This window comes from Malaclemys terrapin, chromosome 3 (genome assembly GCF_027887155.1).
Source record: "Malaclemys terrapin pileata isolate rMalTer1 chromosome 3, rMalTer1.hap1, whole genome shotgun sequence".
Taxonomy (NCBI): Eukaryota; Metazoa; Chordata; order Testudines; family Emydidae; genus Malaclemys; species Malaclemys terrapin.
Window position 1 is genome coordinate 22452728 of NC_071507.1, and position 27363 is coordinate 22480090.

The 27363-nt window shown below is 40.7% G+C and overlaps 1 long non-coding RNA gene across 3 annotated transcripts in view; it reads right to left on the bottom strand.

Annotated features, from left to right (window-relative positions):
* LOC128833445 (uncharacterized) overlaps positions 1–27363 on the bottom strand; it is a 109156-nt gene that overhangs the window by 49743 nt on the left and 32050 nt on the right. For 2 of the 3 annotated variants that reach the window (XR_008444237.1, XR_008444236.1), the window contains exon 4: positions 27016–27181. The exons of the other annotated variant lie outside the window; for it this stretch is intronic. This is a non-coding gene — a long non-coding RNA (uncharacterized LOC128833445). The remainder of the gene's footprint in view (positions 1–27015; positions 27182–27363) is intronic. 3 annotated transcript variants of the gene reach the window in all.

Genomic DNA, 27363 nt, shown 5'->3' on the forward strand with positions numbered 1-27363 from the left:
ATTTGGACTATTCCTTAACGCTGGGATTTTCAAAGTAGTTTAAAGGAGTTAGGCACCGTAAAATTCTTGCTTTTTGAGAGTCAAAACATACAAGCCCCAGAGTTTAGGTTCTGCTAAAATGTGACAGAGTTCAAATATTTAGCCAGATTTTAACCAGAATCATCTGAAATTTACTATATATTAGAGCATGGGGTTGAATCTTTTAGCAAGGATCAGTGAGCTGAATAAAAAAAGCTGTTGACATATTTAATAGTCAAAGTCAATTACTATTAGTTGATATTTGTCATATTTAAGCATTCAGTTGACCCAGCCCTACATGGTTCTTTTTCACCTTGTCAAGCAACCAGTGCTGTTTCCCCCCCTTCTATCTCAAAGGGGTCTCTCTCTCACACACACACACATGTCACTTTCCCAAGCAACACCTGTCACCGGCTATGTAGGTACTGGGGATGAGAAGCTCCTGGACAAGTATGAGGGGGGCAGCATACCAGGCCCTACCTCCCCCCAGTCCTTCCACAGGAATCAGGCCCACAGCTCCCTATGTTGGTGCCCTCGCTCCTAAGGTGCATGTGGAGGAAGAGAAGACAACAAGCATAGACCTCTAGGACTTCATCAGGGAGCAGAGGATGAAGTAGCAACAGCAGGTAGGCTGGAGCTGAGTGGAGAGGAGTGCACAAGCCAATGCCTGGATTCAGATGGCATTTGGGAGTCTGAATATTAATGAGAAAGCTGGGAGAAACATGTGCAAGTAAACCTGAAGGGGTTGGTTCGCTTCCAATCTCTGTAAATTAAAGAAGATGGTTCAGTGTGCAAACCCTGTAAGACTCACACAACTCTAATTTTAACCATCGCCCCACCCACGATACAGATACTTGTCTCTATGAAACAGCACAGCACACAAAGGCCGAGTCAGCCTTTGCCAACAAGGAGGCTGAAGGCTTTTTAGGCAGGTGCACAATGGCCTCCCGCAGCCTTACACCCCTGCGGAAAGGAATAGCTGCTATTGCAGTGCTCACACTCAGGGAATGCCACGAGTACTCCTGGCTTGCTTTCACAGCCGCACTGGCCTCTCCAAATGGGAATGTGGCTGTGGCCTCAGACTTCTCCAGGAGAGCCAGGAATGATGAACCCCTGTGGTGGGGTGCACACTCTGCACTGTCTTCAGAGGTTGCACAGGGACTTTGAGGGTTCCGGGAGTCCTTATTCCTGGAGCCTGGGCTCTGGGACCCTTTCCCCTCATGGGGTTTCAGACCCCAGGCTCCACTGCAAGCCCAAATGTCTACAATGCTATTTTGTAGCCTCAGTCCCCTCAGTCCAAGTCAGCTGACCTGGGCCAGCTGCAAGTCTTCTATTGCAGTGTAGACATACCCAGAGGGTTGCACTTAGTGCTGTCTAACAAGGTGAATTTAAAATAGCAATGTCCTGTGTAGGGACCCTTCCCACCAAATATACTGCACCTCTGCAAGAGCCAATCATTCTTTGCAAGATCTCACTTTTGTGAAACACTCTCTTAACTGTCCAAACTGGCCCTGAGAGCTGGATGTATTAAAGAGGAATAGGTGAAGAAAATGTTTTGTTGAATTTGTGTGGATGAGTGTGGGAAAGAGGGAAGGGGTACTGATGACACAGACAGTATTCAGTTACTATAAAAAGCATATCTTGGCCAAAACCATCATGGCCAACATTTTTAAACCTGAGTATATAAACAGAGCATCCTGATTCATATTTAGGCACCTACATATAAATGGCTTTATTTTGAAAGGGACTGAGGATTGTGTTTAAAGTCTGGCTCCTAAACCCATGTATAGGTACAAAAATAAAAGCAGTCTGCTTTTCAAAAGGAGTAAGAGTTCTGAACTTTCCTCCCATCCATTTTAATGGGATTTGCAGGAGCTTAGAACTTCTGAAAATCAGACCACTTATATTGTTGTGCGTAAACATGATTTAAAGAGCCAAACATAGGTTGTGTGAAATATGCACAGTAGTTGCACCCATGTTTTGAAAAATGTGTACCATTTGTGTGCAGCATCATGTTAGCTGTGTGCACAACTGACCAGTTACAGTGGTGCCACATATCGCCAGACCCTCTCCACCCAAAAACTTTTGGTGATTCAGAGAAAATGAAACCCAGCTCTGAACCCCTGTTGGCTTCATTTTCAAAACCAAAACACCACCTCCTCAGCCCCTGGTTAATAGAAGCAGGGGATGTGGACATGTGCGCTACCTAAAATAGCTGCATAGTAAGACATTTGATGGATATATAATTGTTTACCCAACATGAGTGGTTTTCCTGTTACACTTGTCTCCTCCCCAACGTGTGTACAATATCCATATGGGATGTAAGGCAACGTGATGGAACTTTGCACTTCTCAGGTTGCTGGAGACTGTAAACATCATGAGGTGGCATTTTGAACCCTGTAGGAATGGAACAGTCCTGACACTTGCATATTCTCTTCTCTTTGAGGCACAGCAAGTACGGCATAGGCAGCTTCACAGCATGGACATGAGGATTAGGCAAGTAAAGAATTAAATGGGGTGGGGAGAATGGCATTTCACAATGGATGAAAATGCCACTGCACGAAGCAATATGAGCTCCTGAGGAGATATTTGATCCCCTGGCCAGGACAGCAGGATATGCAAAGCGTAGGCTTGGATACCAGAAATTCCCTGCCACAAAATAAAGCATAAGGTGAATTAGGTTACTAAATTCTCATACACATACCTAGCTCATGTTACCATTAATTCAATCATTTGAGTTAATGGAGTCGCACAAAACACTCTCAGACAGCACTTGAATCTAATAGATTCCTCCTTCAACACAGCCCCTCACTGTCAACATTTACCAGTCACCACTATCACTGAGTGAGCAGGCCTCAGCATTGAAGCACATTTGTTTGATTGCTATGTTTGTTTTATTCCCAGTATTTCTCTTATTTCACATTCCTTTTTTTCTGTTTTTTTTTTTTAATTTTCCCTGTCCTCATGCCTTTAGTGTTTAATTGCCTTTTCGCTTTTCTTCTTCTCCCCTTCATATCTTACTCTTTCTCCCGGAGTAACTAGGTGCCTGTGTGATACATTCATTGTTTTACACTGAACATTGTGGACGACCTGGGGAGATGACTGGGATTTTGGCAGTGAGTGGTGAACTGTGGAGGTGTCACTCCAGTCTTCTGCAGGTTCAAAAGCCAACAGTGGAGGAAAGTGGGGTTTTTTGAGCAAACCCCAAATATGTGTGCAGCATCATGTTAGCTGTGTGAACAACTGACCAGTTACAGTGGTGCCACGTATCTCCAGACCCTCGCCACCCAAAAACTTTTGGTGATTCAGAGAAAAGTGGGCAGTAGCCCACGAAAGCTTATGCTCTAATAAATTTGTTAGTCTCTAAGGTGCCACAAGTACTCCTGTTCTTTTTGCGGATACAGACTAACATGGCTGCTACTCTGAAACCCAGATATGTTGTTGACACTCAGTGTTCACATTTACATTAAGCTGCTCAGTGCAACACTGGTTCCTAATTTTGGAGATGCCTAGAAGCAGTGTATACTTGTGCTCTGGCCACATGTAAGAGATTATACAATACTATTTACTATTCAATAAAGTTAATTACCATAGCAGTCCCTGCATCACATGGTCCCTGCAGTATGCAACTTTGGAAAGAGAGCTTCTTCTTAAAGGAATGTTTTTTTCTTAAGTAATGGCACTATCTGTTCTATTTAAAAGCAGAAAGTATATTTCTAAATAAACTTGTTGCTAGCCTATGATATTTATTTTTAATATTGTTCTTGATCTTTTTGAACTGGCCAATCCCACACCCATTGTCTTATTAAAGACTTTTGTTGGTGTTGCTTTTGAAAAGGGAAATATTGTGGGCCAAATTATCTGGATGAATCCACTTATGTTTTTTATTAGACTGCATTAGCACAAGCCAATTTCTGGGAATAATGGAAGAAGCGAGGGTAAGTTGCAGCAGGATGGTAAAATGGCAGCAAGTAATTAGCTGAAAATGGCACCATGAACATGTGGCATGTCACCAATGTACTTGAATGTCGGAAAATAAACAGAGGAGTTGTGAAATTCTTGCTTTTGTCCCTTTTCTCCTGACTTAGCTGATCATCTCTAGCATCTACATATCCATGCCCGGTGCCTGGTTCTGTATCACTAGCACACACTCTCTCTGGCTATGAGGGCTGAAGAGGCAGGAGCAGAAAAGGCTGTTTGGGATCCATTTGCTATAGCTGCCTTTTTTAATATAGTGCATTAAAACTGTCATTGTTCCTGTTTCATTTCCCCCTTGGTTTTTTTGGTTGCATATCATGACCAAAGAGGCTGGAACATCATGCACTAAGAAAATATTAATTCCTTTGCTGTTGCATCTAAAAGCTAAGATGATGAATTTCTGTGCCATGCTACATTATACGGGGATAAAGGAACAAAGGGGTGAAGGACAGTGGCTGCATGGTGTCTTAATCAGATGCAGATCAGCCTAAGAGCATCAGACCATCAAATCCCTGCTTTGCAGCAATCGTGCACCTTTAGTCAGGCTCTGAATGGGCTGAGATAGATTCGGGGCTTTATTGAAAGATCATACAGGATGACTGCAAAATCCCATTACTTGTTGATTAAGTATTGATTGCCTCAGTATTAACAAGGCAGCTAATACGAAGTGACCTCTGAGGCCACTGGTTGGGGGGAAAAAAAGACAATTTACTAAAACAGGCAGGCAGATGAATAAGGGGCTAGATCTGCTCTTGGCTTTTAGCTTCGGTTAAAATGTCACACTCGATAGTGCAGATCAATGCCCACTTTATTTCCTTGCAGCCGTCTTATTACCATCATGAGGCTGCCTCCTTTGATGCTTTTTAATGACCCTCTGAACCGCGTGCTCTGCTTACCCACTGCCTTTGACTAAAAGGAAAGGAAAAGGGTTTTTTTTTCCCTTGCTGGTGATGGAGTGGCTGAGAACGTGACATTGTGCCAGTATAACTGGAGCAATGAGGTTTCTCGGGTCACCGGTGCTGTGACTCTGCTCTTTCACTTGGTTTCTAGCTTTTCTTTCGTTCTTTTCTAGATTTCAAAAGTCTTGCTCCTTTTCATAACTTCAAAACTGCAGAGATATTAAGAGACCACCTACTGACAACTTCTGACCAACATTCTTATTTGTGTTTTTAAGTGCAATAAGTTTAGCAGCTCCTGTTACAGTAATTCTCCTAGAAAGGACACCACTCAATTGTTCCGAGCCTGCTTTGTTTCTTGTTACCATTTTACAAATAGTAGAATCACTTTTGATAATATGGAAAGGCATCAGGGATGCACCGGAGAGACATAATTGTATTTTTCTGAATCAAAACCAGGCTGCATTAGGTATATACACACACACCTTTCACTTTGGTACATATATGTCTAGAAAAAAATCCATGGTCAGAGAAAGGATGATTCAGATAAGACTTTTTTTAGCTTCTATGATTCTGTAATATATTTATGGGGAAATGTTTGGTTCCCATTTTACAGACCAGTCTGCTGAACTCTGAATTTTAAAAAGTACAAATATTTAATGTGCGGCACAAAATGGGGATAGTTCAAGAACTATCAGAGATCTACCTGCTTTAAAATTGTAGAATAATGAAGGATATTAGAAACAGAACTCTGGGTTAGGGAAACATCTTCTCAGTCAGCAAACTTTTTTTTTTCTCCTTTTGAATCTCTCCAAGCTTGTGGAGCTGGAGTGACAGTAATGGAGAAATGAAGAGCGCGTGTGTCCGCACGGGCTGCAGATGGAGAGCTAAGGCAGCAAGACAAAATAAAAAGACGATTTTGGAAATATCACATTTCTGGGGCTAGCCTTTGGAACAAACCAAACAAAGACGAACAGAAGTTAAAACTACTACTTTGGAGATAATCAATGTGAACTGTTCTGGAAATATGACAGTTTAACGATTATGGGCCTGATTTAGAGTCCATTGAAGTCAATGAAAATTTGATTTGATTATTAGTAGTAAAATGACATAATTTATATGCCCAATCTTTTCTCTCTCTCATTCCAGCCTCCCTCCTTCCTTTTCTGCAGTAAAAATATACACAAAATAATAATAGTAATAAGCAACCTCACAGGCCTCTTCTGGGAGCATTTGGCAGGTTTGATAGTATGCAAAGCCATCCTCATCCCTGATAGCTGAAACAGCCACAAATGCAAATCCCCGCTTCCTGTTTCATCCTCTCCCTCCCTCTCCTGCTCATTCTGCTGCTCTTAAAAATCAGAATCATGGGGGTAATCTTCACAGTGCAAGGATGTGATGGACTGACTCCGATTAGTGCCTTATTACTATTATTTATATAGTGCCATAAAAGTGCATGGTGCTTAAGAAAAAAATAAGCTACCACCCCTGCATCAAAGTGCTTAGGATCTAAGTTGGTCAATTAAACTTGATAATTTCACACACGCACACACCCTTCTTTCCCTTTTCATTTGCAGCAGGGTCCAGAGCTTAGGCAGCTTCCCACTTTTCTTCAAATCAGCCAAGAATGATCCTTTCTTAAATTGTGAGCCCAGCTTGAAGGCTGTTGGCCAAATGGAGGCATGTAGGGGCTCAGATCTGGAGTGCTGCCTAACGGGCTCGTCCACAAACATATGCGTCTCTGGAATATTGCTTGCTGCAGTTCTAATTATAAATTACCCCTGTAGATACACGGGGGTTCTAGTGAATGAAGCAAAATTTTGGAGTGGCTGATAGGAAAACAAGTTTTTGCACAGCATTCCCAATAAGAAATTATACACTTGTTATGCATTACAGTCTGTGCTCAAAATGCCATTTCAGCATTCTGGGTATTAAACAAGGAATCTTATGTGGTCTTGCAGTGAAACACTGTGAAGGATTATTTAAAGTAAACTGTAGGGAAATATAAACCAAACCCAGTTAATTTATCACAACAGTGAAGATGCATAAATAAGATGTTTATGAATAACCAGGACAGCTTACCTATTATTCCAAAGAATTCTAGTTTTCACTGGCAAAATAAAGAAAAATGACACCCATTTTGTTCAGCTTGACAGTCTAAAAGTTTGCAGAGTAAGGAGCATATGAGACCATAAATGCACAGTGAAATGTGCTTGTTAAAAATCTCTAATTACTGTTAACCTAGTGCTGGTTGCAACCATCTTGCTGCAAAGAGGAGACATTTGCGACACTACAGTGGGAGACCAATGATGGAAACCAGTCTACAGTCTCTAGCCTCCTTTAGTAAAAGTGTAAATAGTCAAAGGAAAAGCTGTAGGGCTTGTAGCTCAGCTCTGTGAATCAGCATAGCTTCATTGTCTTTAATGGAAGTATGCCATTTCACACCAGCTGAGGTTCTGGCCAATTATATTTAATTTGTAAAGGTCTTTAAAAGCAATATTGGACATTGTGGAAACGGATAGGCAGTCTCTTCCATACTGGGTTCCCGTAATGCTAATATCACAAATGGCAGCCATCCCAGAGATTAGTGCCAGGGCGCTGGGTTACAGCTATACCACCTCCCTAGCCAGAAGTCAGCAACTGGAAATTCTAAAAGCACCGAAGGAAGTTTGAGCCAATAGCTGGCCTTTAATATGAGCACACTTTAAATAAAACTGTCCACAGCATAACTATGCTGTCAGGGCTTGTCTGTATAAACAGTTAGTGTGTAACAAGCTGGGGTGGAAATCTACCACACAGTAACAGTTTATAGTGCACTTTGCTCTATCTTGCTTTGACATGGGAGTAGATCAAAGCGCACTGGGGAAATTTTAATGCATGGCAGCAGGATCCACATGGACAGTTAATGCACAGCAGACTAGTGGGTGATAGATTTACACCCCACCTTTCCACACACTAAATGTTCATATAGACGAGCCCTCACACAAGGGCCTTTGCTCTTCCTTCACCAAGATGAGATGAGTCCATCTGAGCCCACTGTTGCTGGACATCCAAATGGCCTTAGCAGCCAGAAATGCCTTCTTTCATTTTCAGCTGTTCAAGAGGCTGCCCTCTTTGTGTCAGATGTCTCTTTGTCTGCGTTGTCTATTTATATGATAAGTTCTTCAGGGCAGGAACTGTCTCTTGTTCTGTGTATGCAGGTAGACATCATTGCATCAATTTACACTCAATTTCACAACTGAAATGTTATTTTCATAACCATAAGGCTTAGGAACTTTGCATTTTGTGGGGTATTTTTAAATAAAAGCTTAGATTCTGAACCACAAGAGGGCAACCACCAAACAAAGCACTAGATAGCTAGCCTACTGCAACCCTGTCAATGTCAATTCCTATGTGAGAGCCACCTCTTTTCACTAGCTTTACTAAGTGTAATATCTTCTGAAAGCTAGGAAAATCCACACACTCATTCACACACACTCTCTTTGCATGCCACCAGGCAAAGGGGAGAATGTACGTTTTAGACTATTATGTGTGTTTATAATTCAGTTGCATTCAAATATCACAGTGAGGGGTGTGACATGCACTCTAAAATACATGAATGGGACAGGGAGGTTGGATACATAGGATAGAATAGACAGATCATATTTCAGTAAAATGGCCGCCCTCTCAGGAATGCCAATTGTAATTTAAAAATGGTGACAAGTACTTCTTACCCTGTGAACTTCCATAGTGCTGGGCTGAGCAAAATGGATGCAGTTTTCCTTTAAATTTTGCCAGTAATGATACGGTATACAAAGTGACAGACTACAGAGTTTGGGTTGAATGCTAACATTGTTCTTTTTTCCCTTTAAAGGTCATGTGCAAAAAAACCGCTCAGTTAAATCTATCCATTTAAAATCACCATTAGGTCATGAAAAGCGGCCTCAACATGCTAAGAGGCTTCTTTTGAAAATACATGCTAGGGACCAGCTTCTGTAGATCAGCTTTATCAAGTGATACTCTGGAAGGTATGCTCCAGTGCTCTTTTAGAAAACCTTTGATTTGGTCCTGATATGTATTTTCACCCTTTCAAATGCAACCAGATTTCAGTGCATATCACATTTTTAATAAGAAAGGAAACAAACAGGTGTTGATGTGTGATATATAACTGCAACAATTCCGATCACATTTGTCTAATGGGTATGAATATCACTTTTCAACAAGGTATACGCTGAGGAATAATGAAAAATAGGACTGAAACGTATTCTTGAATTTGGATCCTAGAGAAGACATATTTAAGTTTCACTATCATTTGTTACAGGAGAGTGTTGAAAACTAACAGCTTGTAAGAGATTACTGAGCAGTACCACTAATGTGGTTCAAGCAGATAATGTTAATAATCTTGATATTACTTAATAACCCATGTTTTCCCTTTGAAGACATTTATTGAAGAGAAAAAAACACTTTTGAAATACAGATGTGTATTTCAGTTCCTACGCAGCAGGTGCATGAAAGTTTGGTGGATTTTTTTTTTTTTCATTTTTGTCTTTGAGTTCTCATCCCTCTCTTTTGGGGGATCTGAGATACAGGTGCATTGGTCCCCTTTACTCAGTTATGCAATCTTCTCCAAAAGGCAGACCTGGTTCAACTCAAATCTTGTTCAGGAAAAGATCCTGCTGAGGCCCTGACTTCAATTTCCAATGATATCTGAAGGCAATCAGCACCTTTCATGATGGATCCCTTAACTGTACCAAAAATGAGGGTTAATTTCTGGGCTACTACACAAGAGCCTGATCGAATGCCTTTTGAAGCTAGTGGGGGGTCTTTTCATTGACTTCAAAGAGGGCCCCAAATACACACTGGTGCTGGGATTGTAAGACAGCTAACACAGATTTGCTCACTGTAGTCAACTGCATGAGCTCCAAGGTGCTGTATCATTGTATATCTAAGAGCCTGATCGAAGCCAAAGGATTCCAGGTAATACTAACTATGAAAGATTAAAAAGCAAAAACAGACACAGAACATTTCAACTGCAACAGCAGTGAAATTTCTCCTGGGATAAATTTATGAAAAATTACAATTTGTGCTAGGGTAAAATATCACTATTTTCCAACACACACACACACACACACACACCTCTTAGATGGGGCCTGCAAATTTCCAGAAAGCGAACAATAGGCAGTAGATCCACTAGCCATACTGTATGGTCTGAGGCCTTTTTCTTTAGTAAAAGCAGCAGCCAGAGTGAGAAATAGCAGCCATGAGCTGAGTTGCAGAGAGTCACATCCTCACGTTCCATCTAAATTGCACCAAAACAATGTAAGATCAGGCTGTAAAGAAGGTGATCCTGTCCTAATAGTAATCACAATCACCTGATTAAAAAAATGATCTTAAGATGTTTAAAGAAAACTTTGTTTGATAGCATTCTGTCTGGCAAGAAACCACTTATCCACAGGTGCAACTGTGAAATCTATTCTTCTATTATTTTGCCTTTATGGTCCCTACTTCTCTATTGTTTATCTGTGTGGCCTCTGACTGATTCTTTATTTGTTTCTGACTGTTGAGTAACTAATTTTGCCAGATTTAAATCAACTAAGGTGGTGGGGTCTGATTGGTTAAAGAATTGTTTCGTAATGGGCTAGGATGGGTGATGGATGGATGCTGTTTTGTAGGACTTTAGTTTCATAGAATCATAGAAGATTAGGGTTTGAAGAGACCTCAGGTGGTCATCTAGTCCAACCCCCTGCTCAAAGCAGGACCAATACCAACTAAATCATCCCAGCCAGGGCTTTGTCAAGTCGGGCCTTAAAAACCTCTAAGGATGGAGATTCCATCACTTCCCTAGGTAACCCATTCATGTGCTTCATCACCCTCCTAGTGAAATAGTGTTTCCCAATATCCAACCTAGACCTCCCCCACTCAGACCATTGCTCCTTGTTCTGTCATCTGCCACCACTGAGAACAGCCTAGCTCCATCCTCTTTGGAACCCCCCTTTCAGGTAGTTGAAGGCTGCTATCAAATCCTCCCTCACTCTTCTCTTCTGCAGACTAAACAAGCCCAGTTCCCTCAGCCTCTCCTCATAAGTCATGTGCCCCAGCCCCCTGATCATTTTCATTGCCCTCCGCTGGACTCTCTCCAATTTGTTCACATCCTTTCTGTAGTGGGAGGCCCAAAACTGGACGCAATACTCCGGATGTGGCCTCATCAGTGCTGAATAGAGGGGAATAATCACTTCCCTCGATCTGCTGGCAATGCTTCTACTAATGCAGCCCAATATGCCATTGGGCTTCTTGGCAACAAGGGCACACTGCTGACTCATATCCAGCTTCTCATCCACTGTAATCCCCAGATCCTTTTCTGCAGAACTGCTGCTTAGCCAGTTGGTCCCCAGCCTGTTGTGGTGCACGGGATTCTTCCACCCTAAGTGCAGGACTCTGCACTTGTCTTTGTTGAAGCATATCAGATTTCTTTTGGCCCAATCCTCCAGTTTGTCTAGGTCACTCTGGACCCTATCCCTACCCTCCAGCTTATCTACCTCTCCCTCCAGTTTAGTGTCATCCATGAACTTGCTGAGGGTGCAATCCATTGTTCAGATAATTAATAAAGATGTTGAACAAAACTGGCCCCAGGACTGACCCTTGGGCACTCCGCTTGATACCGGCTGCCAACTAGACATTGAGCAGTTGATCACTACCCATTGAGCTCGACAATCTATCCAGCTTTCTATCCACATTATAGTCCACTAATCCAATCCATACTTTTTTAACTTGCTGTCAAGAATACTGTTGGACACCATATCAAAAGCTTTGCTAAAGTCAAGATATATCATGTCCACCGCTTTCCCCATATCCCCAGAGCCAGTTATCTCCTCATAGAAGGCAATCAGGTTGGTCAGGTATAACTTGCCCTTGGTGAATCCATGTTGACTGTTGCTGAACACCTTCCTCTCCTCCAAGTGCTTCAAAATGGTTTCCTTGAGGATCCGCTCCATGATTTTTAAGCTATACCTTAACCAATTTAAAATGATTGATTAAGGTATAGCTAAGCAGGACCCAAGTTTTAACTATATAAACTGGGGTCCAAAGGAAGTTCTTTGGAACCTAACTCCAGGACGCTGCTCAAGATCAGAGCTGCCAGATTTCTACACCCTGCTGACCACACTGTGCAGAAGCCGGAGCCCCGGACAATCTAATCTTGACTGGCCATCAAGAAAGGTTTGTCAGCCTTATTGGGAGTGGGGAGCATTGAATGCTTAGCATATGTATTCTGTTTTGGTAACTGTTAATAAATAGAGGGTAAGGATATTACTGTGTAAGGCCTTTTCACTGGAAAAAGGCTCTGGAGATCCTTAGAGCTCCAAGTCCACCAGGAATGGGTGTTATCCTGGAGCCCCTGGAGGGGTAAAGATGGGTTCCTTACTTCCTGAATACCCAAAAGAGTGGGTAGGGGCCTGAGAGCCCTAAATTGTGTGGGGAACAGTACTGGACTAGGAAGTAATATGAAAATATTTTTCCTTGGGAGCAGAAATTTCAAGCTTCTTTGTATTTTCAAGTAAAATGTTACTAAATTATGAAGTGTATTATCATAGGACCAGGTACTGCCATTCTCATTCATGCTAAGCATGAGTATCTTATTGCGCCAGTATCTCATTTTTTTCAGTGGGTCTACAGTGAAGTATGGGTATCAAATTCTGGTTCAGAATGAAAGGCATATTTACAATTTGTGAGCTCTATCATACATAACTAAACAGTTCATAATTAAGTTATATGTTGGTGTTGTTCACATTGCTCTCTCATTATGGACCAAAATTTCAAATGACCTCACCAGCAGCTTTTCAAGAGCTCAGTACCCACACTTAGGCCTAAATTTTAAAAAGAGCTCAGTTCCCATGTAGACACCTAAGTAAGGGCCAGATTTTCAAAAGTGCTCAGCTACCAACCTACTGACTAGTTTAAATCTGGCCATCTATACTGGTGCTCAAAGCAAAGCTAATCTCTCTTAAAAATCCTGGCCTGTAAGATTCTCTGAAACAAAGGTAAGCATATGTACCGCGGAAGCATATTATAAATGCCTCATTTTTACACAGATTCCTGAAAAGTAGTATACACTGGGACCATTGTACCTTTCCATTTAAAAAGTATTTGAAAAGGCTCAGCTATTTCATTACAATCGTAAGGCTTGCTTGTAAAAAATAATCTTAAACTTCAATTGGTGATTATTAAAACTTTAAAAGAAACATATTCCACAGAAAACAATTAACAACATCTGAGGATTCCACTGACTGTCCAGATGTCTTAATCCGGATAGTTAATTATAAATTATATTTATCACACACACACACACACACACACACAAATATAGTCGTCCAACAATGTAAGATAATGCCAACATGAAGGAAAAGACTTCTGTAAAGAACACTGTGAAAAGTAAAAAGGATTAGCTTCAAAAGATTATCCTTGTAATCTGACAAACAGTATACACACCTTATTTTAACTCAGTTTTGGCTTGTCAATCATGCAGTTAAATTGCATAACAATTTGATGCTTTTGAACAAATGACAGCATTCTGTATGTTGACTTATATTGTGGCAGTCAAAGAAATGGATGTCTGTTTGCTGTCTAGAAATTTTTCTAATTTTACAGTTTTACTGAGTGCTATGTATAATGCATCTATTTTTGTAACACTCTCATTTTTCCCTAGGTGTTGCTAGTCATTTCCTAGTGACAAAAAATAGTTCTTTTGAATTTTTCCAGGGATACAGATGAACGTAATATGTGGTGTGCTCACTTTATTATTATCTCATGTAAAATGAGACAAAATACTGCACTTCCAAAACAGAATAAAGATAAGATGCAGGATTCCATAAAGACGATATATATTACTAATTATTGAAATACTGGAGATCAAAGGGTTTTTTTTTTTTGGGAGGGGGAATGCACAGAGTTGTTTTGCATTTTGAAAACATGAATAAGTCAGTGCTCTGTGAAGACAATGTTACCATGAGATAAACAAAGGGAACTGCCAAACTTAAAAGACAGACAGCAGCATGCTGTTCTCCTGTCTATCATGTTCCTTTGAAGACACAGGCAGATTCCACCGTACAAGCCAGTCCATGTCAATGTTTGGCCTTCCTTCTCTGCAGCATGGAAACATTTCCTATCACTCTAAAGCACTACACTAGTGCTAGCTTTTGTGGCTAGCTGTTTATGCAGTAAAATAATTGGGGGAGTGCCCCAGTTCCAGTTCTCAGTGATACATGCAAATCTTGCTTGGTAGCTCTAGGTAAGTGTGTATTTTTCCAGATATATGCAATATAACCTGCTAAATGACATTATGGGCTCTAGTCTGACTTTTGTTCATATCCACATTGACTTTTTTCTTGTGGTCTTTCATGAGGGAAGGATGCACTTCATAGTGTACAGAGATAAAGAAATCTCAATACAGGACACACCAATGTACCAGCAAATGAGCCATTTTTTTCTGACCAGATTGACCATATATGAAAGGACACAGCAAATCTTAAACACATCCTGAACACAATACAGTGTTCATCAACAAAGAGACAATGCTTCCACGAGCTTACTGACAGAGATACTGGATCCTTGCACAGATTAGTGTGGCACATGCTGAAATATGTATCAATGGTGCTAATTCTGAGACCCTATAAATTGCATTCTACATCTTCAATTACAGGTTCCATTACAACCTGTTTGGGGATGGAAAAAGGTATACTGTCTGTATTCCCATATGTCAAGGTAAAGAAAATCAGTTTTAATTCCCCAGACCCTGGCAGCTTGGTTCTCTGTATCCTACTCTGATCTGGCCCCCTGACTCTGTCTGTTAAAATAATCTTCCACCTCTCTGATAATTGCCCTCCCCCCAATATTATCAAATCCCTTCACAGTCTTGATACTCAAAGAACAGAACCCCAGAAACTACATGGAAAAGTCTCACTTTGCTGGAAATGGTGAATGACTGCCCCCTGGAGTACACAGGGCACCCAAGCAGAGAGGACTGATTGGTGGTGCGAAAGATCTGCAAAGACTTGGAGGAAGCAAGTAATGGCACCAGAGATATCTCCTTCTGGTTAAAGCCACAAGCAGCAAAAGCAGGATTTAGGCACACAGTGTAGATCCTGGACACACTGGCAGCTGCAATATTATACCAGCAGCTATACAATCGTGGCCAATTGTCATTAAAAATCAGCATTTGCCCGCAGTTATCACACAGTGATATCTGAGATACTACCATTTTCGCCCTATGGTAAGAATAGGAAATAGCTGTAATATCTGACAGCAAATGTTAACTTTTTAAGAATATTAACTGTACCTTGAGCCTATCTTTCAAACTAATTGAGATCAGTCTGAATACTTGAATGCAGGAAACCTTGAGGATGAGGCTGTTTATTAAAGAGTGTGTGTGCAAATGTACATTAGGTACATACATAAAGCCCGTGCTAGAGCAACTACTCACTTCAAGGCTTCTGAATACAGTGTCTTTAAATAAATTGAGATGCATGGAGAAAAGTTCCTGCATAACATGGTATGTTATATGAAGGAGAAAGCAAGATCGATGACAGAAAAGATCCTAACTTTATTATATTTTGCAGTTGTGCTTAAAGCCATAAAGAAATCCTGCAGCATTATCCTTCCAGCTACAGGAAATCACAGTTGCATCACGTAGTTCACAAATATACAAACTAAGCCCCTCTCTCCCTCCCTCCTTCATCAGATACAATTTGTTTTGGAGACCTCCTGATACTCATTCCATGTAGACATGAGAATGAATGAGCCTTGAAACAACTATGGTGTGAGATTGGGAAACCACCAGTGCAATACACATGGGAAGCCAATAACGTGACATTATTTTCCCACTACACATGATTAAAAATTGTGATGATTCCACTGTGACCAAAATAACATTTTATTACATTGAGGATAAAAAGAAGAGAAATCAACGCCTGTGACCAGCTGTTGGTATAGTCACCTCAAGGTCATTTCTATCATCTAGTCACAATACCTGATTGCTTAGGACAGAAAAATACCAGGGACAGTAAAATGTTCTATGTCAAGACAGCTAGGATGCAGGTCCTACAATTAAAAGGTCTTCTCCCCTCCCCCTCTCTTCCTCTCCTCCCACACATTCTACTGCCTCCTTGCCATGTTCTACAGAAAAAGCAAACACTCCAAACCTAAACTCTATCCAACATTCACATAAGGGCCTGGCTATAAAAGAATTGGTGAAAATGTCAGAAATACCATCCCTTCTCTGTATGCAGTGCACACTCAAAGGCAAAGCTCTTTGTGTGGGTTGTTGTGGTGAATTTTGAAGGGGGGTTAGATTTGTAGGAGAGGAGGTGACTTTTGTGTTCTGCTGGCTGTTTAATTTTATTTGTTTTGGGGTTTTTTGTAATTTATAGCAGGGGTGCCTAAGGCCTCAGTTAGGCCTCTTTTACTTTGGGAGAAATCTATCTGACTTTGTTGAACTGAGAAATCTCATTTTGAGATTATTTTCATTATTTCCAGACACCTAGCCCCCTACTGGTAGCTAATGGAACAGTCCATCAAATACATGGAGAAAAGACATATAAAAAAACATATAATGCCAATCATTACAAACTAGCAATACTCACATTCCCTAAGCAACATCGTTCTGCCATCCCCTTCCCCCTGTTTCCACACTCGCAGAAGCTTGATGGTTTAAACAAAAGTTTATTGTCTTGCTTATTTATCATACAATTTACATGTATTTACTCTTCTCTCTCCCTCTCTCATAGAACCCTGTAATTTCATTTACTTTCTTTCCTCTCTATTTTTTATTTTCCCTTTCATTTGTATTCACATTTCTTCTTCCTCTCTCCCTGTTTTTTTATTTGAAAAAATATAACCCTTCTCTGTTTTCCTTTTCCTATCGCTACAACTATAATCTATATCTCTATAATTATTCCTTGTTCCTTCTATTTCCCTTTTCCCTCCATTTTCCCCATCTCTTGATTTCCTTCATGTTCTGTTGTCTTGCCCGCACATCCCAGTGTACTCACTTTGCTTCTCCTCCCCTTTACTCTATTTGTCTGTACATATCTGGTGCACCAATCACTGTGGCTTATATATATATATAATTTATAAATAATGCCTCTCCATGGCTATAGGTGTTTTCACGGTACTTAGAAACACCCACCAACAAACATATCCACCAAAATAGTACCATATAATGGAGTGGACTGCCCAAACAAGTTCCATTACAAATCACCACCCATTAATAACAGGATCAAAAATCCAGAAGCAGAGAACAAGAATTAAGCCTCATTGTTATTCTGACTATCTTTCTCTCTACTTTCCTCTTTGCATTTTTCATATCTTGGCCTTCTTCAAAGGCGAATAGTTACAGGGGAAAGAAAATTCTCCAGCCATCATGCCACTGCCTTTACTGCGAAAAGGACTAGGCAAACTGGTGCACCTTGTCCTCAGCTCGAAATGGGGAGACATGAGTATTGATTCTAATCCCCTGTGGAAGAGAGGTCCATGGCTAGTAGCTGTTCATCAAAAGTGCCTAGCATCCAACTCTTGCAAGCTTTGTCCTAGGCACTGTCAGCTGAATCATCTCTGTAGCTCACAGTACTCTTGGGATGGTTGGATCAAAGGAATCCAACTGTAGCCTATGAAGGGCCTCATTGAATGAAGAGCCAGCACAATGCGTGGAACATGAGTGTCATATGCTTTGTGTACCTGTTCTGCTCAGGAGATTGGTTACTGCAACTTCTATGTGTCGTCCATAGTCAGCCTTAGGTACAGAGTACATTACTAGAATACAGCCTGGAAGTAAGAAAGAATGGGTCACAACGGCCAGATCTCTATCCAAAAAGAGTGAGCAAAATCCGTTTAGCCATAGATTTAAAAAAAAAAAAAAAAAGTTTTTCTGGACACTGTTGGAACAAGGCCATGCCAGCCCAGAGCTGAGTCCAGCATGCATGAACTTCTCCTGAGGATAAGGGAGTGGACACCCTCAGCAGAGGGAGCAGTAATATTTTCTGCTAGATTCTCAGAGTGCTCAATCTCCATCCAAGTGCTAACTTCACATCTCTTTGCTGGATGGTAAGTACCACCTTGCTGGTGACAGGTAACTCTGTTTGGGGGGAAGAAGATGAGAAGGTTTGTATTGGGACTCAAATTACATTTTGCCTGGTGTTTCATTAAACAAAAGCATCCACTGATTTTGAAGAAAAAATAGTTTAATTTTGCAGGCTATCGCTCCTGGCTTCACTTCCTAGTGGAACAAGATGCTTTTACAGGAGGAGACCTTCCAAGCCAAGCACAACTGACATATGGCACAGCTTGATACTTGTTCTCTATATCCTGATGGCTCAGCCACTGAATTTGTCACATTCTTTCTGCCTCTTGAATTTTCCAGGAAATGCTGTGGTGCTTACTACTTTTAAGAGTTATTCAGAGCAAACCTAAGAGTCTGCAGAAGATGTTGCCAATGACATCTATGAAAGTCACAGGACCTGATTCAATAAACTGCAGAGTACATCCAGTCTGGAGCCTAAGCAAAAGCATGGAAGTTCTAAGGCAGTGGTGGGCAACAATGAGGCCTGTCAGAGTAATCCGCTGGTGTCCTGTGAGACAGTTTGTTTTCATTGACCCTCCACAGGCACGGCCACCTGCAGCTCCCAGGGGCCACAGTTTGCTGTTCCCAGCCAATGGGAGCTGCGGGAAGCAGAATGAGCTGGCTTCAACTTCCCGCAGCTCCCATGGGCTGGGAATGCCAAACTGCAGCCACTGGGAGCTGCAGGCAGCCGTGCCTGCGGACGGTCAATGTAAGCAAACCATCTCATGGCCCGCCAGTGGATTACCACCACAGGATGCCCACCACTGTTCTAAGGGTTTCAAAGGCCTCAAACTTACTTAATTTGTAATACTGGGAGGCTGTATGAAAATGAAAGTGAACCCATATGAAACACAGATAATTTTGCTTTTGAGCACAGGCATGAGATACAAGACTAGGTGACTTTCATCTGAAACTTCTCCAAGGGCTGATTCTGGTCTAGCACACCTATGACTAGACTGATATTTGTGCATGAGTGCTGATTTCATAATGATTTTTTTGGTGACAGCCTATCATGCCATGGCAGATCTTCTCAAACTGATTAGCTAAGACTGCCTCAAATGAGAGAACTGAAAAGCAAGTTACACAGGTGTCCCTCACAGTCACAGGCGGTAACTCAGAAGCTAAATTTTCAAACAGAAAAACATGGGAAAAAAGACCCCAGAATAAATTATTCATTGCAAATTCTTTGTTCAGACCTAGTTGACAAGTTTTACAGACCCTTAACCAACTTACCGGACTAAAACTTCCTATGTGCTAGCTAGGGTCCAACATCTCCCTTTCAAATGTCTGTGCTCTAATGCATGACAGAACATATAACAAAGGATATATTTCAGGTTCCACATGGAGAAAGAGTACAGCACAACAGAAGGGAATGTAGGCAGGGGAGTACCCAACACTAAGGTTCATTATTACAACAACAACAAAGAGTCTGGTGGCACCTTAAAGACTAACAGATTTATTTGGGCATAAGCTTTCATGGGTAAAAACCTCACTTCTTCGGATGCATAGAGTGAAAGTTACAGATGCAGGCATTATATACTGACACATGGAGAGCAGGGAGTTACTTCGCAAGTGGAGAACCAGTGTTGACAGGGCCAATTCAATCAGGGTGGATGTAGTCCACCCCCAATAATAGATGAGGAAGTGTCAATTCCAGGAGAGGAAAAACTGCTTCTGTAATGAGCCAGCCACTCCCAGTCCCTATTCAAGCCCAGATTAATGGTGTTAAATTTGCAAATGAATTTTAGTTCTGCTGTTTCTCTTTGAAGTCTGTTTCTGAAGTTTTTTTGTTCAATGATAGTGACTTTTAAAACTGTAATAGAATGACCAGGGAGATTGAAGTGTTCACTTACTGGCTTATGTATGTTACCATTCCTGATGTCCGATTTGTGTCCATTTATTCTTTTGCGGGGGGACTGTCCGGTTTGGCCAATGTACATGGCAGAGGGGCATTGCTGGCACATGATGGCATACATAACATTAGTAGATGTGCAGGTGAATGAGCCCTTGATGGTGTGGCTGATGTGGTTGGGTCCTCTGATGGTGTCACCAGAGTAGATATGGGGACAGAGTAGGCAACGAGCTTTGCTACAGGGATTGGTTCCTAGGTTGGTGTTTCTGTGGTGTGGTGTGGTGTGTAGTTGCTGGTGAGTATTTGCTTCAGGTTGGGGGGTTGTCTGTAAGCGAGGACTGGCCTGCCTCCCAAGGTCTGTGAGAGTGTAGGATCATTTTCCAGGATAGGTTGTAGATCGTGGATAATGCGCTGGAGAGGTTTTAGCTGGGGGCTGTATGTGATGGCCAGTGGTGTTGTTATTGTCCTTGTTGGGCCTGTCCTGTAGTAGGAGATTTCTGGGTACCCGTCTTGCTCTGTCAATCTGTTTCCTCACTTCCCCAGGTGAGTATTGTAGTTTTACGAATGCTTGATAAAGATCTTGTAGGTGTTTGTCTCTGTCTGAGGGGTTGGAGCAAATTCGGTTGTATCTTAGGGCTTGGCTGTAGACAATGGATTGTGTGATGTGTCTTGGATGGAAGCTGGAGGCATGTAGGTACGTATAGCGGTCAGTAGGTTTCCAGTATAGGGTGGTATTTATGTGACCATCACTTATTTGTACTGTAGTGTCCAGGAAGTGGATCTCTTGTGTGGACGGGTCCAGGCTGAGGTTGATGGTGGGGTGGAAATTGTTGAAGTCCAGGTGGAATTCTTCAAGGGCCTCCTTTCCGTGGGTCCATATGATGAAGATGTCATCAATGTAGCGCAAGTAGAGGAGGGACACTAGGGGACGAGAGCTGAGGAAGCGTTGTTCTAAGTCAGCCATAAAAATGTTGGCATACTGTGGGGCCATGCGGGTACCCATAGCAGTGCCACTGACTTGAAGGTATAAGTTGTCCCCAAATCTGAAGTGGTTGTGGGTGAGGACAATGTCACAAAGCTCAGCCACCAGGCGTGCTGTGGCCTCATCAGGGATACTGTTCCTGACAGCTTGTAGTCCATCCTCATGTGGAATATTGGTGTATAGTGCTTCTACATCCGTGGTGGCCAGGATGGTGTTTTCTGGAAGATCACCAATGGATTGTAGTTTCCTCAGGAAGTCGGTGGTGTCTCGAAGATAGCTGGGAGTGCTGGTAGCGTAGGGTCTGAGTAAATATAGACTAACACGGCTACCCCCTGATACTTGAGTTTATTATTAGTGGCCCCACCCTGAAATTTGTTGAGATCCATCAAATCCCATTGAATTCAATGTGACATCTATGCTCTAAAATGATTAGAAATGGGTATATTCAGTGGAATTTGAGGGGACCTCCCAAGATGTGCTCAGCAGCATTATGTATCTACTGTGTGCCTTTCCAAAGCACCTATCCCATTCCTTAGTATCTTATGCCCCACTTCAGGAAGGTATTTAAGCAACACTTAACTTCAATAGGGCTACTTATGTGATTAAAAGCAACAGAGAGTCCTGTGGCACCTTTAAGACTAACAGATGTGCCACATCTTAAAGGTGCCACAGGACTCTCTGTTGCTTTTTACAGATCCAGACTAACACGGCTACCCCTCTGATATGTGATTAAAGTTACTTGCATATTTAAGTATCTTGCCTCAATGTTCTGATTTGCAGTACTGAGACTCAACAGTATATGAAGTCAGAAACAGGCTATAACTGCAAAATACTTGAGCTTCAAATTTGGTTTTGTCCAGTACAGAAATTGGGCCAGGCACTAATTTGGATTCAGGTTTGGCTTCTGTTCCCTTCCACTCTCCTCCAATGCGGAAAGCTGATTGGTTCTAGGGTACTGATTCAGGTCCATCTCTAATAGAAAGGTACTAATCATAAACATTTGAAATAGACCTATTGCCTGTGTTCCTGTCACTTGGAATTCCTGCTTAATGCAGTGAACTGGCTTGAAAGTACTGCAGTCCTGTGTCTATTGCATAGTTGTGTACTTATCATATAAAAAAAGAGTATCTATGGAAAGCATTTTTCCTTAGCTTTCTTTGTGACAAACAGCAAACCTGAAAAGTCTTTTGCAGGAACAAACCAATGAAATCCAACTTTTTATATATTTTATGTTTCCTGCCTCCATGCGATTGGAATAAACTGTAAATTAAGTGTTATAGCACTGTAGTTTGGTTAGATGTGATGGTTTAGAAATGTGGTTTTAGTTTGTTATAACATAATAGCAGCTTTGCTTTGTTGTGACAGTAGCAATAAAATAAAGTTACTACAACATATAATGCCGTAAACAACCACAACTAATGTAACAAAGCAACAAATCAAATAGAACTATACACACCCAGCACTTTGTGGGCAGATATAATTATGATCTGTGCTTAAATTTTTTAAATTTGCAGGTTTCCATTTTCAAACGAGTCCTCTCCCCTGTTCTCTGAGGCAAACAGCAGATTTGGGATATTGTCATTTAGAGGAGAAACATTTTCATGCATGGTTAATAATTGTAAAGCATAGGCTACTTTTTTAATAAGTAAAGATTTCTGGCAGCTCCAAAAGCCTTGTTACTATTATGTGTTAGTCACAGTTTATGCACATCAGAAGTCCAGTGGAAGGTTGAGATAGGCGGAGGGAGTAAAGATGGAACTCTTATTTAGGTATGAAAGGATTTCCATTTGTTAACAGCTTTGCCTATAAAGTATGCAATGACATTTTCCTACTATGCTATTTTCATGCCTCCTGAGATGCCAGGTTATAATGCAAAACATCTGAATCATTAACTTTATACAGTGATTTAAAAATATGTGTAAAATACATGGTAATGTTGCTTCTTTTAAAACGTAAGAACCATATAAGAAAACAACTTCCTGCACTATGTCGCATACTCAGGATTCAGTTGTTTAATTTGGGTGGAAAGGGTTCAAGCTTCTGTCTTCATTACATCTGGTGGCAATGTCCTAGACTCCTGCAGATAGACTCTTTGAGACAAATTCAGCATCTAGTTACATCAGAAGTCAGTGAGGTTTCAGAGGTGCAACTGAAGCTAAGATCCAGCAAAGCATGAAAGCACATACTTACCTTTAAGTATGTTCTTAAGTAAAGTGCATGTTTAGGTGCTTTGGCTTGATCAGGGTCCGAGGCACAATTTGGTCCCTATAAACTACATTCTCATGGTCCTCAATACAAATTCTCTTAGCCTCAATGCTCTGAGACAAACTCTCTCAACCTCAGTGCAAATGCTTCTTGAAAAGATTGCATGACAGACAACTGCTAATATGGACCATGAGATGAGAAAACATTGCAGCACAAGCAGAATCCAGCAAAGAGAGGGTTAATTCTGTTTATAGACTTGTTGAAGTTTTTTGGTTGGTTAAAAAGCTGACAGACTGCATTACAGCTAACATTCTCATATTGATTATACCATTTCTAAGCCTGCCCTCACTGTGACAGGAGCGGCATAATTAGTTTTTTCCTTGTTAAATATTTGTAAATCATTCATACTTTTATGGGTTACATAACCTGCCTGTTACCCTTCAAATAATCTTCTTGTAACTTGTTTAAACATGAAATATTTCCTGTAGTGTGGTGTCATTTCTGTCCTTCTGAGCAAATACAGTGTCTGAAACAACTTATTTAACAAAAAGACAGAAAACAAAACACAAACAAACAAAGGAAGAAGGAGAGCCAACAGGAGTGCTACAGTTCCATCAAGTAAGTCTGTAATGGACTTTATCCAAAAGGGACAAGAAAACATCCGCTGCTGCTTAATCGCTCTGAGTGAAGTTACAATTCTGTGCCAGCTGTAGAGGGTAACGATAACAAAGTTTATAAAAGCTACTGTGGTAAAGCCTACCAACGAGGAGTTTTGAAATAGGTAACAAGCAATGGCAATGCATTTAGTATGCACCAAGTCCCTGATTCAGGAAAGCACTTAAGCACATGCATATGTCCCACTGATTTCAATGGAATTAAGTGAATGCTGAAGTGCTTTCCTGAAGAGAGATGCATATACTGAATATCTTCATGGTGTAAGGGAAAAACAAAATACCAAAATGAACTGATAGATTTTTGCACAGAACCGTGGAAATGCTTCCACAGTTTTTCTACTAAAGTACAGTTGTTCTAGTAATGATAAGGCATATGTGCAGATGCTAACACACATCTTAGAATGTATGCCATAGCAAGACAATGGTAGTATTTTTGTGGAAAATTATGTAAAACTATAGTTTGTAATTAGTGTTCATATAACAGCTTTATTACACTAGCTAGAGTACAATCATAGTTTGTCAATCAAAAATATTTACTGTAGATATTTTCCTCGATTTTAAGAATCTGATCTCTTATGACATATTCACATCTCTCATTAGTATTAATGGAAGTTGCACTCATGATTAGCAATGGGTGAAGCTCAAAAAGTTTGGCGGTTTTGTCCATTTCAGATAAACATTCACGGGTTGGATGTCTGGTACCTCCTAGTTTTGAGAGGATCAAATACCTGAAGAAGAGCATTTTTCATGGTATTTCAATATTTCCATCCCTTTTCTGTACCAAGATGTGCTCAGGCAAGTGAAAATGTGGTGCTGAGGCTGGGGGGAGGAGGGAGAGGAAGGATTATATACTAAAAACATTGGTGTTATTTTATATCCTTTTTGTCTTCACATCATTTTTCCTTCTAAACATTTTGAGTTCTCTCCCTCAGATCAATGTCTCACAAATGTATCATGTTTGATCAGTCTCATATAGGTCAGACCTGCAATTTTGCTAGGAACAACTGTTCATACTAATGAATTCCTTAGTATCAGTTTATTCATAGCTTCACTGTATCAGTTAGAGATGGTCCTGGACTAAAATACCAGATGGTAACCCCAGTAATCATTGATAGCATTCCGAATCCAAAGCTAGGGTTGGATCAGAGTTTTGCAACTAGCACCTATTTTTATGACTGGCAATACCAAAATTTTGACTCTAACCTGAAATTTTAGGTTCAAAATCCACGTCTGGATCTGTAACATGCAATAGCCCTTGTCTCTAAAAAGGGCAGAACAAAAAGCCCAGATCTGAATACTGCCCAAAGCCTATGAATCTCAACTTAAACTGAATATATGCTGAATCACAAAAAAGGGTCTGAATTCTGTTAAACTTTAGGATGTTAGAAACCTGGACATTGATCTTCTTCTGGGAGATGGGGTGGGGGAAATGTAATATTTTAATTGTATTGTATTTTTGAGTACAAGCAGTTTAATTCCATTTAAGGCATTTATTTATATACTGCACATATTAACTTGAAAATATTTGTATTTTTTAACATGAATAAAATTCACAATTCCAGAGTTATCACCAACGATCATTTGCACCATGACCAATGGTGATCCTGCATCTAATTTCTTTGACAAGTTAATGGGTCTATTAGTTTCCAGGATACAGAATGCGTAAAAGCCCCAGATTCATCATTGGCTGGTCTGAGAGGGCAGTTATCCTTGAACAGTTCCATCAACTTGTAGGATCTAGGAAGGATGCTTTATTCAGTATTGCATGGATCACCCTTTTTTCACCTATCATCCTATTTTGTTTTGATCAGAAAACAAAGAATCTATACATAATTAAAGAGATAATCACATTGCCAACACTATAGAGCTGTGTGTGCTTTTGCTCAGATATAGTAGTATTCATATGATGTTCAGCAGATAAAGTTACTGACACAAATTTGAAGAATTAAAGTATTAATTTTCTAACTCTGCCATTTATTTTATATGAGATATCAGAATCCATTTAATAAGTGTAATAAACATTAACTCTGGCAGTTATAACACTATTCACTAGATTAATACAGGGTAATATTTTTAAAAATGCCAGTTAGATAGTTATAAACAGTTGAATAGATATTTTTCAGACTCACTGTATCTAGACAGTCAGCCTAAGCCTTGAAAGCAAATTCATAGCCAGAAATCAATATTTCCCCATTGATTTCATATGCATGGAAAGCATTTTGCTAGTACAATAAGAAAGTGAAGATGTGTCAGCAATGGAATTTCCATTCTTTAAAGCATGTGGTTTTTTTAAAAAAACAAAACAAACAAAACAGTATTTCTTCAGATTTCTACAACACAAACCTTCCTACCAGATGCCTATCAGGTTATCCTCCATGGGTGATTTGACAACTTTACTATTTGGAATTGAGGAAATTCTAGTATGCTGGGACTTAATTGTTTTTAAGAGTTACAATTCATTAGCACCCTAATTCTTGGGCATCAGTTTACTGTGCTGCAGTTTTTATCCTCTCTGTTTTGAGGCTGTGAACCATAGACTACATATTTAAGTCGAATTCAGGCACTAAATGCATTTTATCAATGCTGCCTACTTATCACTCCCGAGATAAATTGGCAATGCTATACACTGGATATTAAATTCATTGGCATCAACTCTAGCATCAAAGCAATGATATTAAAGTTACAGTTGAGAGGCACTGACCGTTTGTGATGAGAAACTACCAGAAAGGATACTGAGCCACCTGAGACAAGGAAAATGCAGCCAGGTGGCCAGAAATTTTTCAAAGACATGCTGAATGACAGTCTAAAAGCATGGGGCAGCTCAAATTATTCTAGGAACAAGCTGTAAGCAACACAGCTAAAGAGCAGGGCTTAGTTCACTATGATGCCAAGATAAAGATGCCGAGCAATAGACAGTACAGACGTATGTGTATATTGTCACATTCAAACTAACTTTTTAAATATTTTGTATCCAAACAGGAGAAATCAAGCACAATGACAATTTACTGTTAGTTCAAAAACAGAGATCAGTTTTTCTCAAAGATCTCAAATCTGTTCACTCGTGGGACACTGGCTAGTTCCCAGGAGCATTTGCTGTGGGAGCTTGTTTGCTTCCAGGATTTGGGGGAACCCACTAGGGACCACTGTGCCAAGAAAGAAGGAGGGGAAAGCAGCCAGATAGGGAAGCTGAGAATATGGCAAATATCCCCCCCCACACACACACACACGGACATACACTTCTAAAACTCAAAAATCTGAACTTTTCTGATGTTTGAAAAGAAATCTAATCATTTCTTCCCACATTATTTTTCATTTTTGCTCACCTCTGGACAGGTTCTGCCTGGAACCACAAACTAGTGCCAAAATAACTCACGACAGCAAGCAGTGCCAAAAATCTCAGAAGGATCCCTCTTCTCATGATATGTCCAGCCAAATTTTGTGTACCCAAGTAATTCAGAAGGCAAGATTCACCAGTACGCTCTGGCCACTCTGGAAATGCAAAACAGCCATAAATACAGATTAGCTGGCCAGCACAGCTGCATTTACATAGAATCATACAATCATAGAATATCAGGGTTGGAAGGGACCCCAGGATGTTATCTAGCCCAACCCCCTGCTCAAAGCAGGACCAATCCCCCACTAAATCATCCCACCCAGGGCTTTGTCAACCT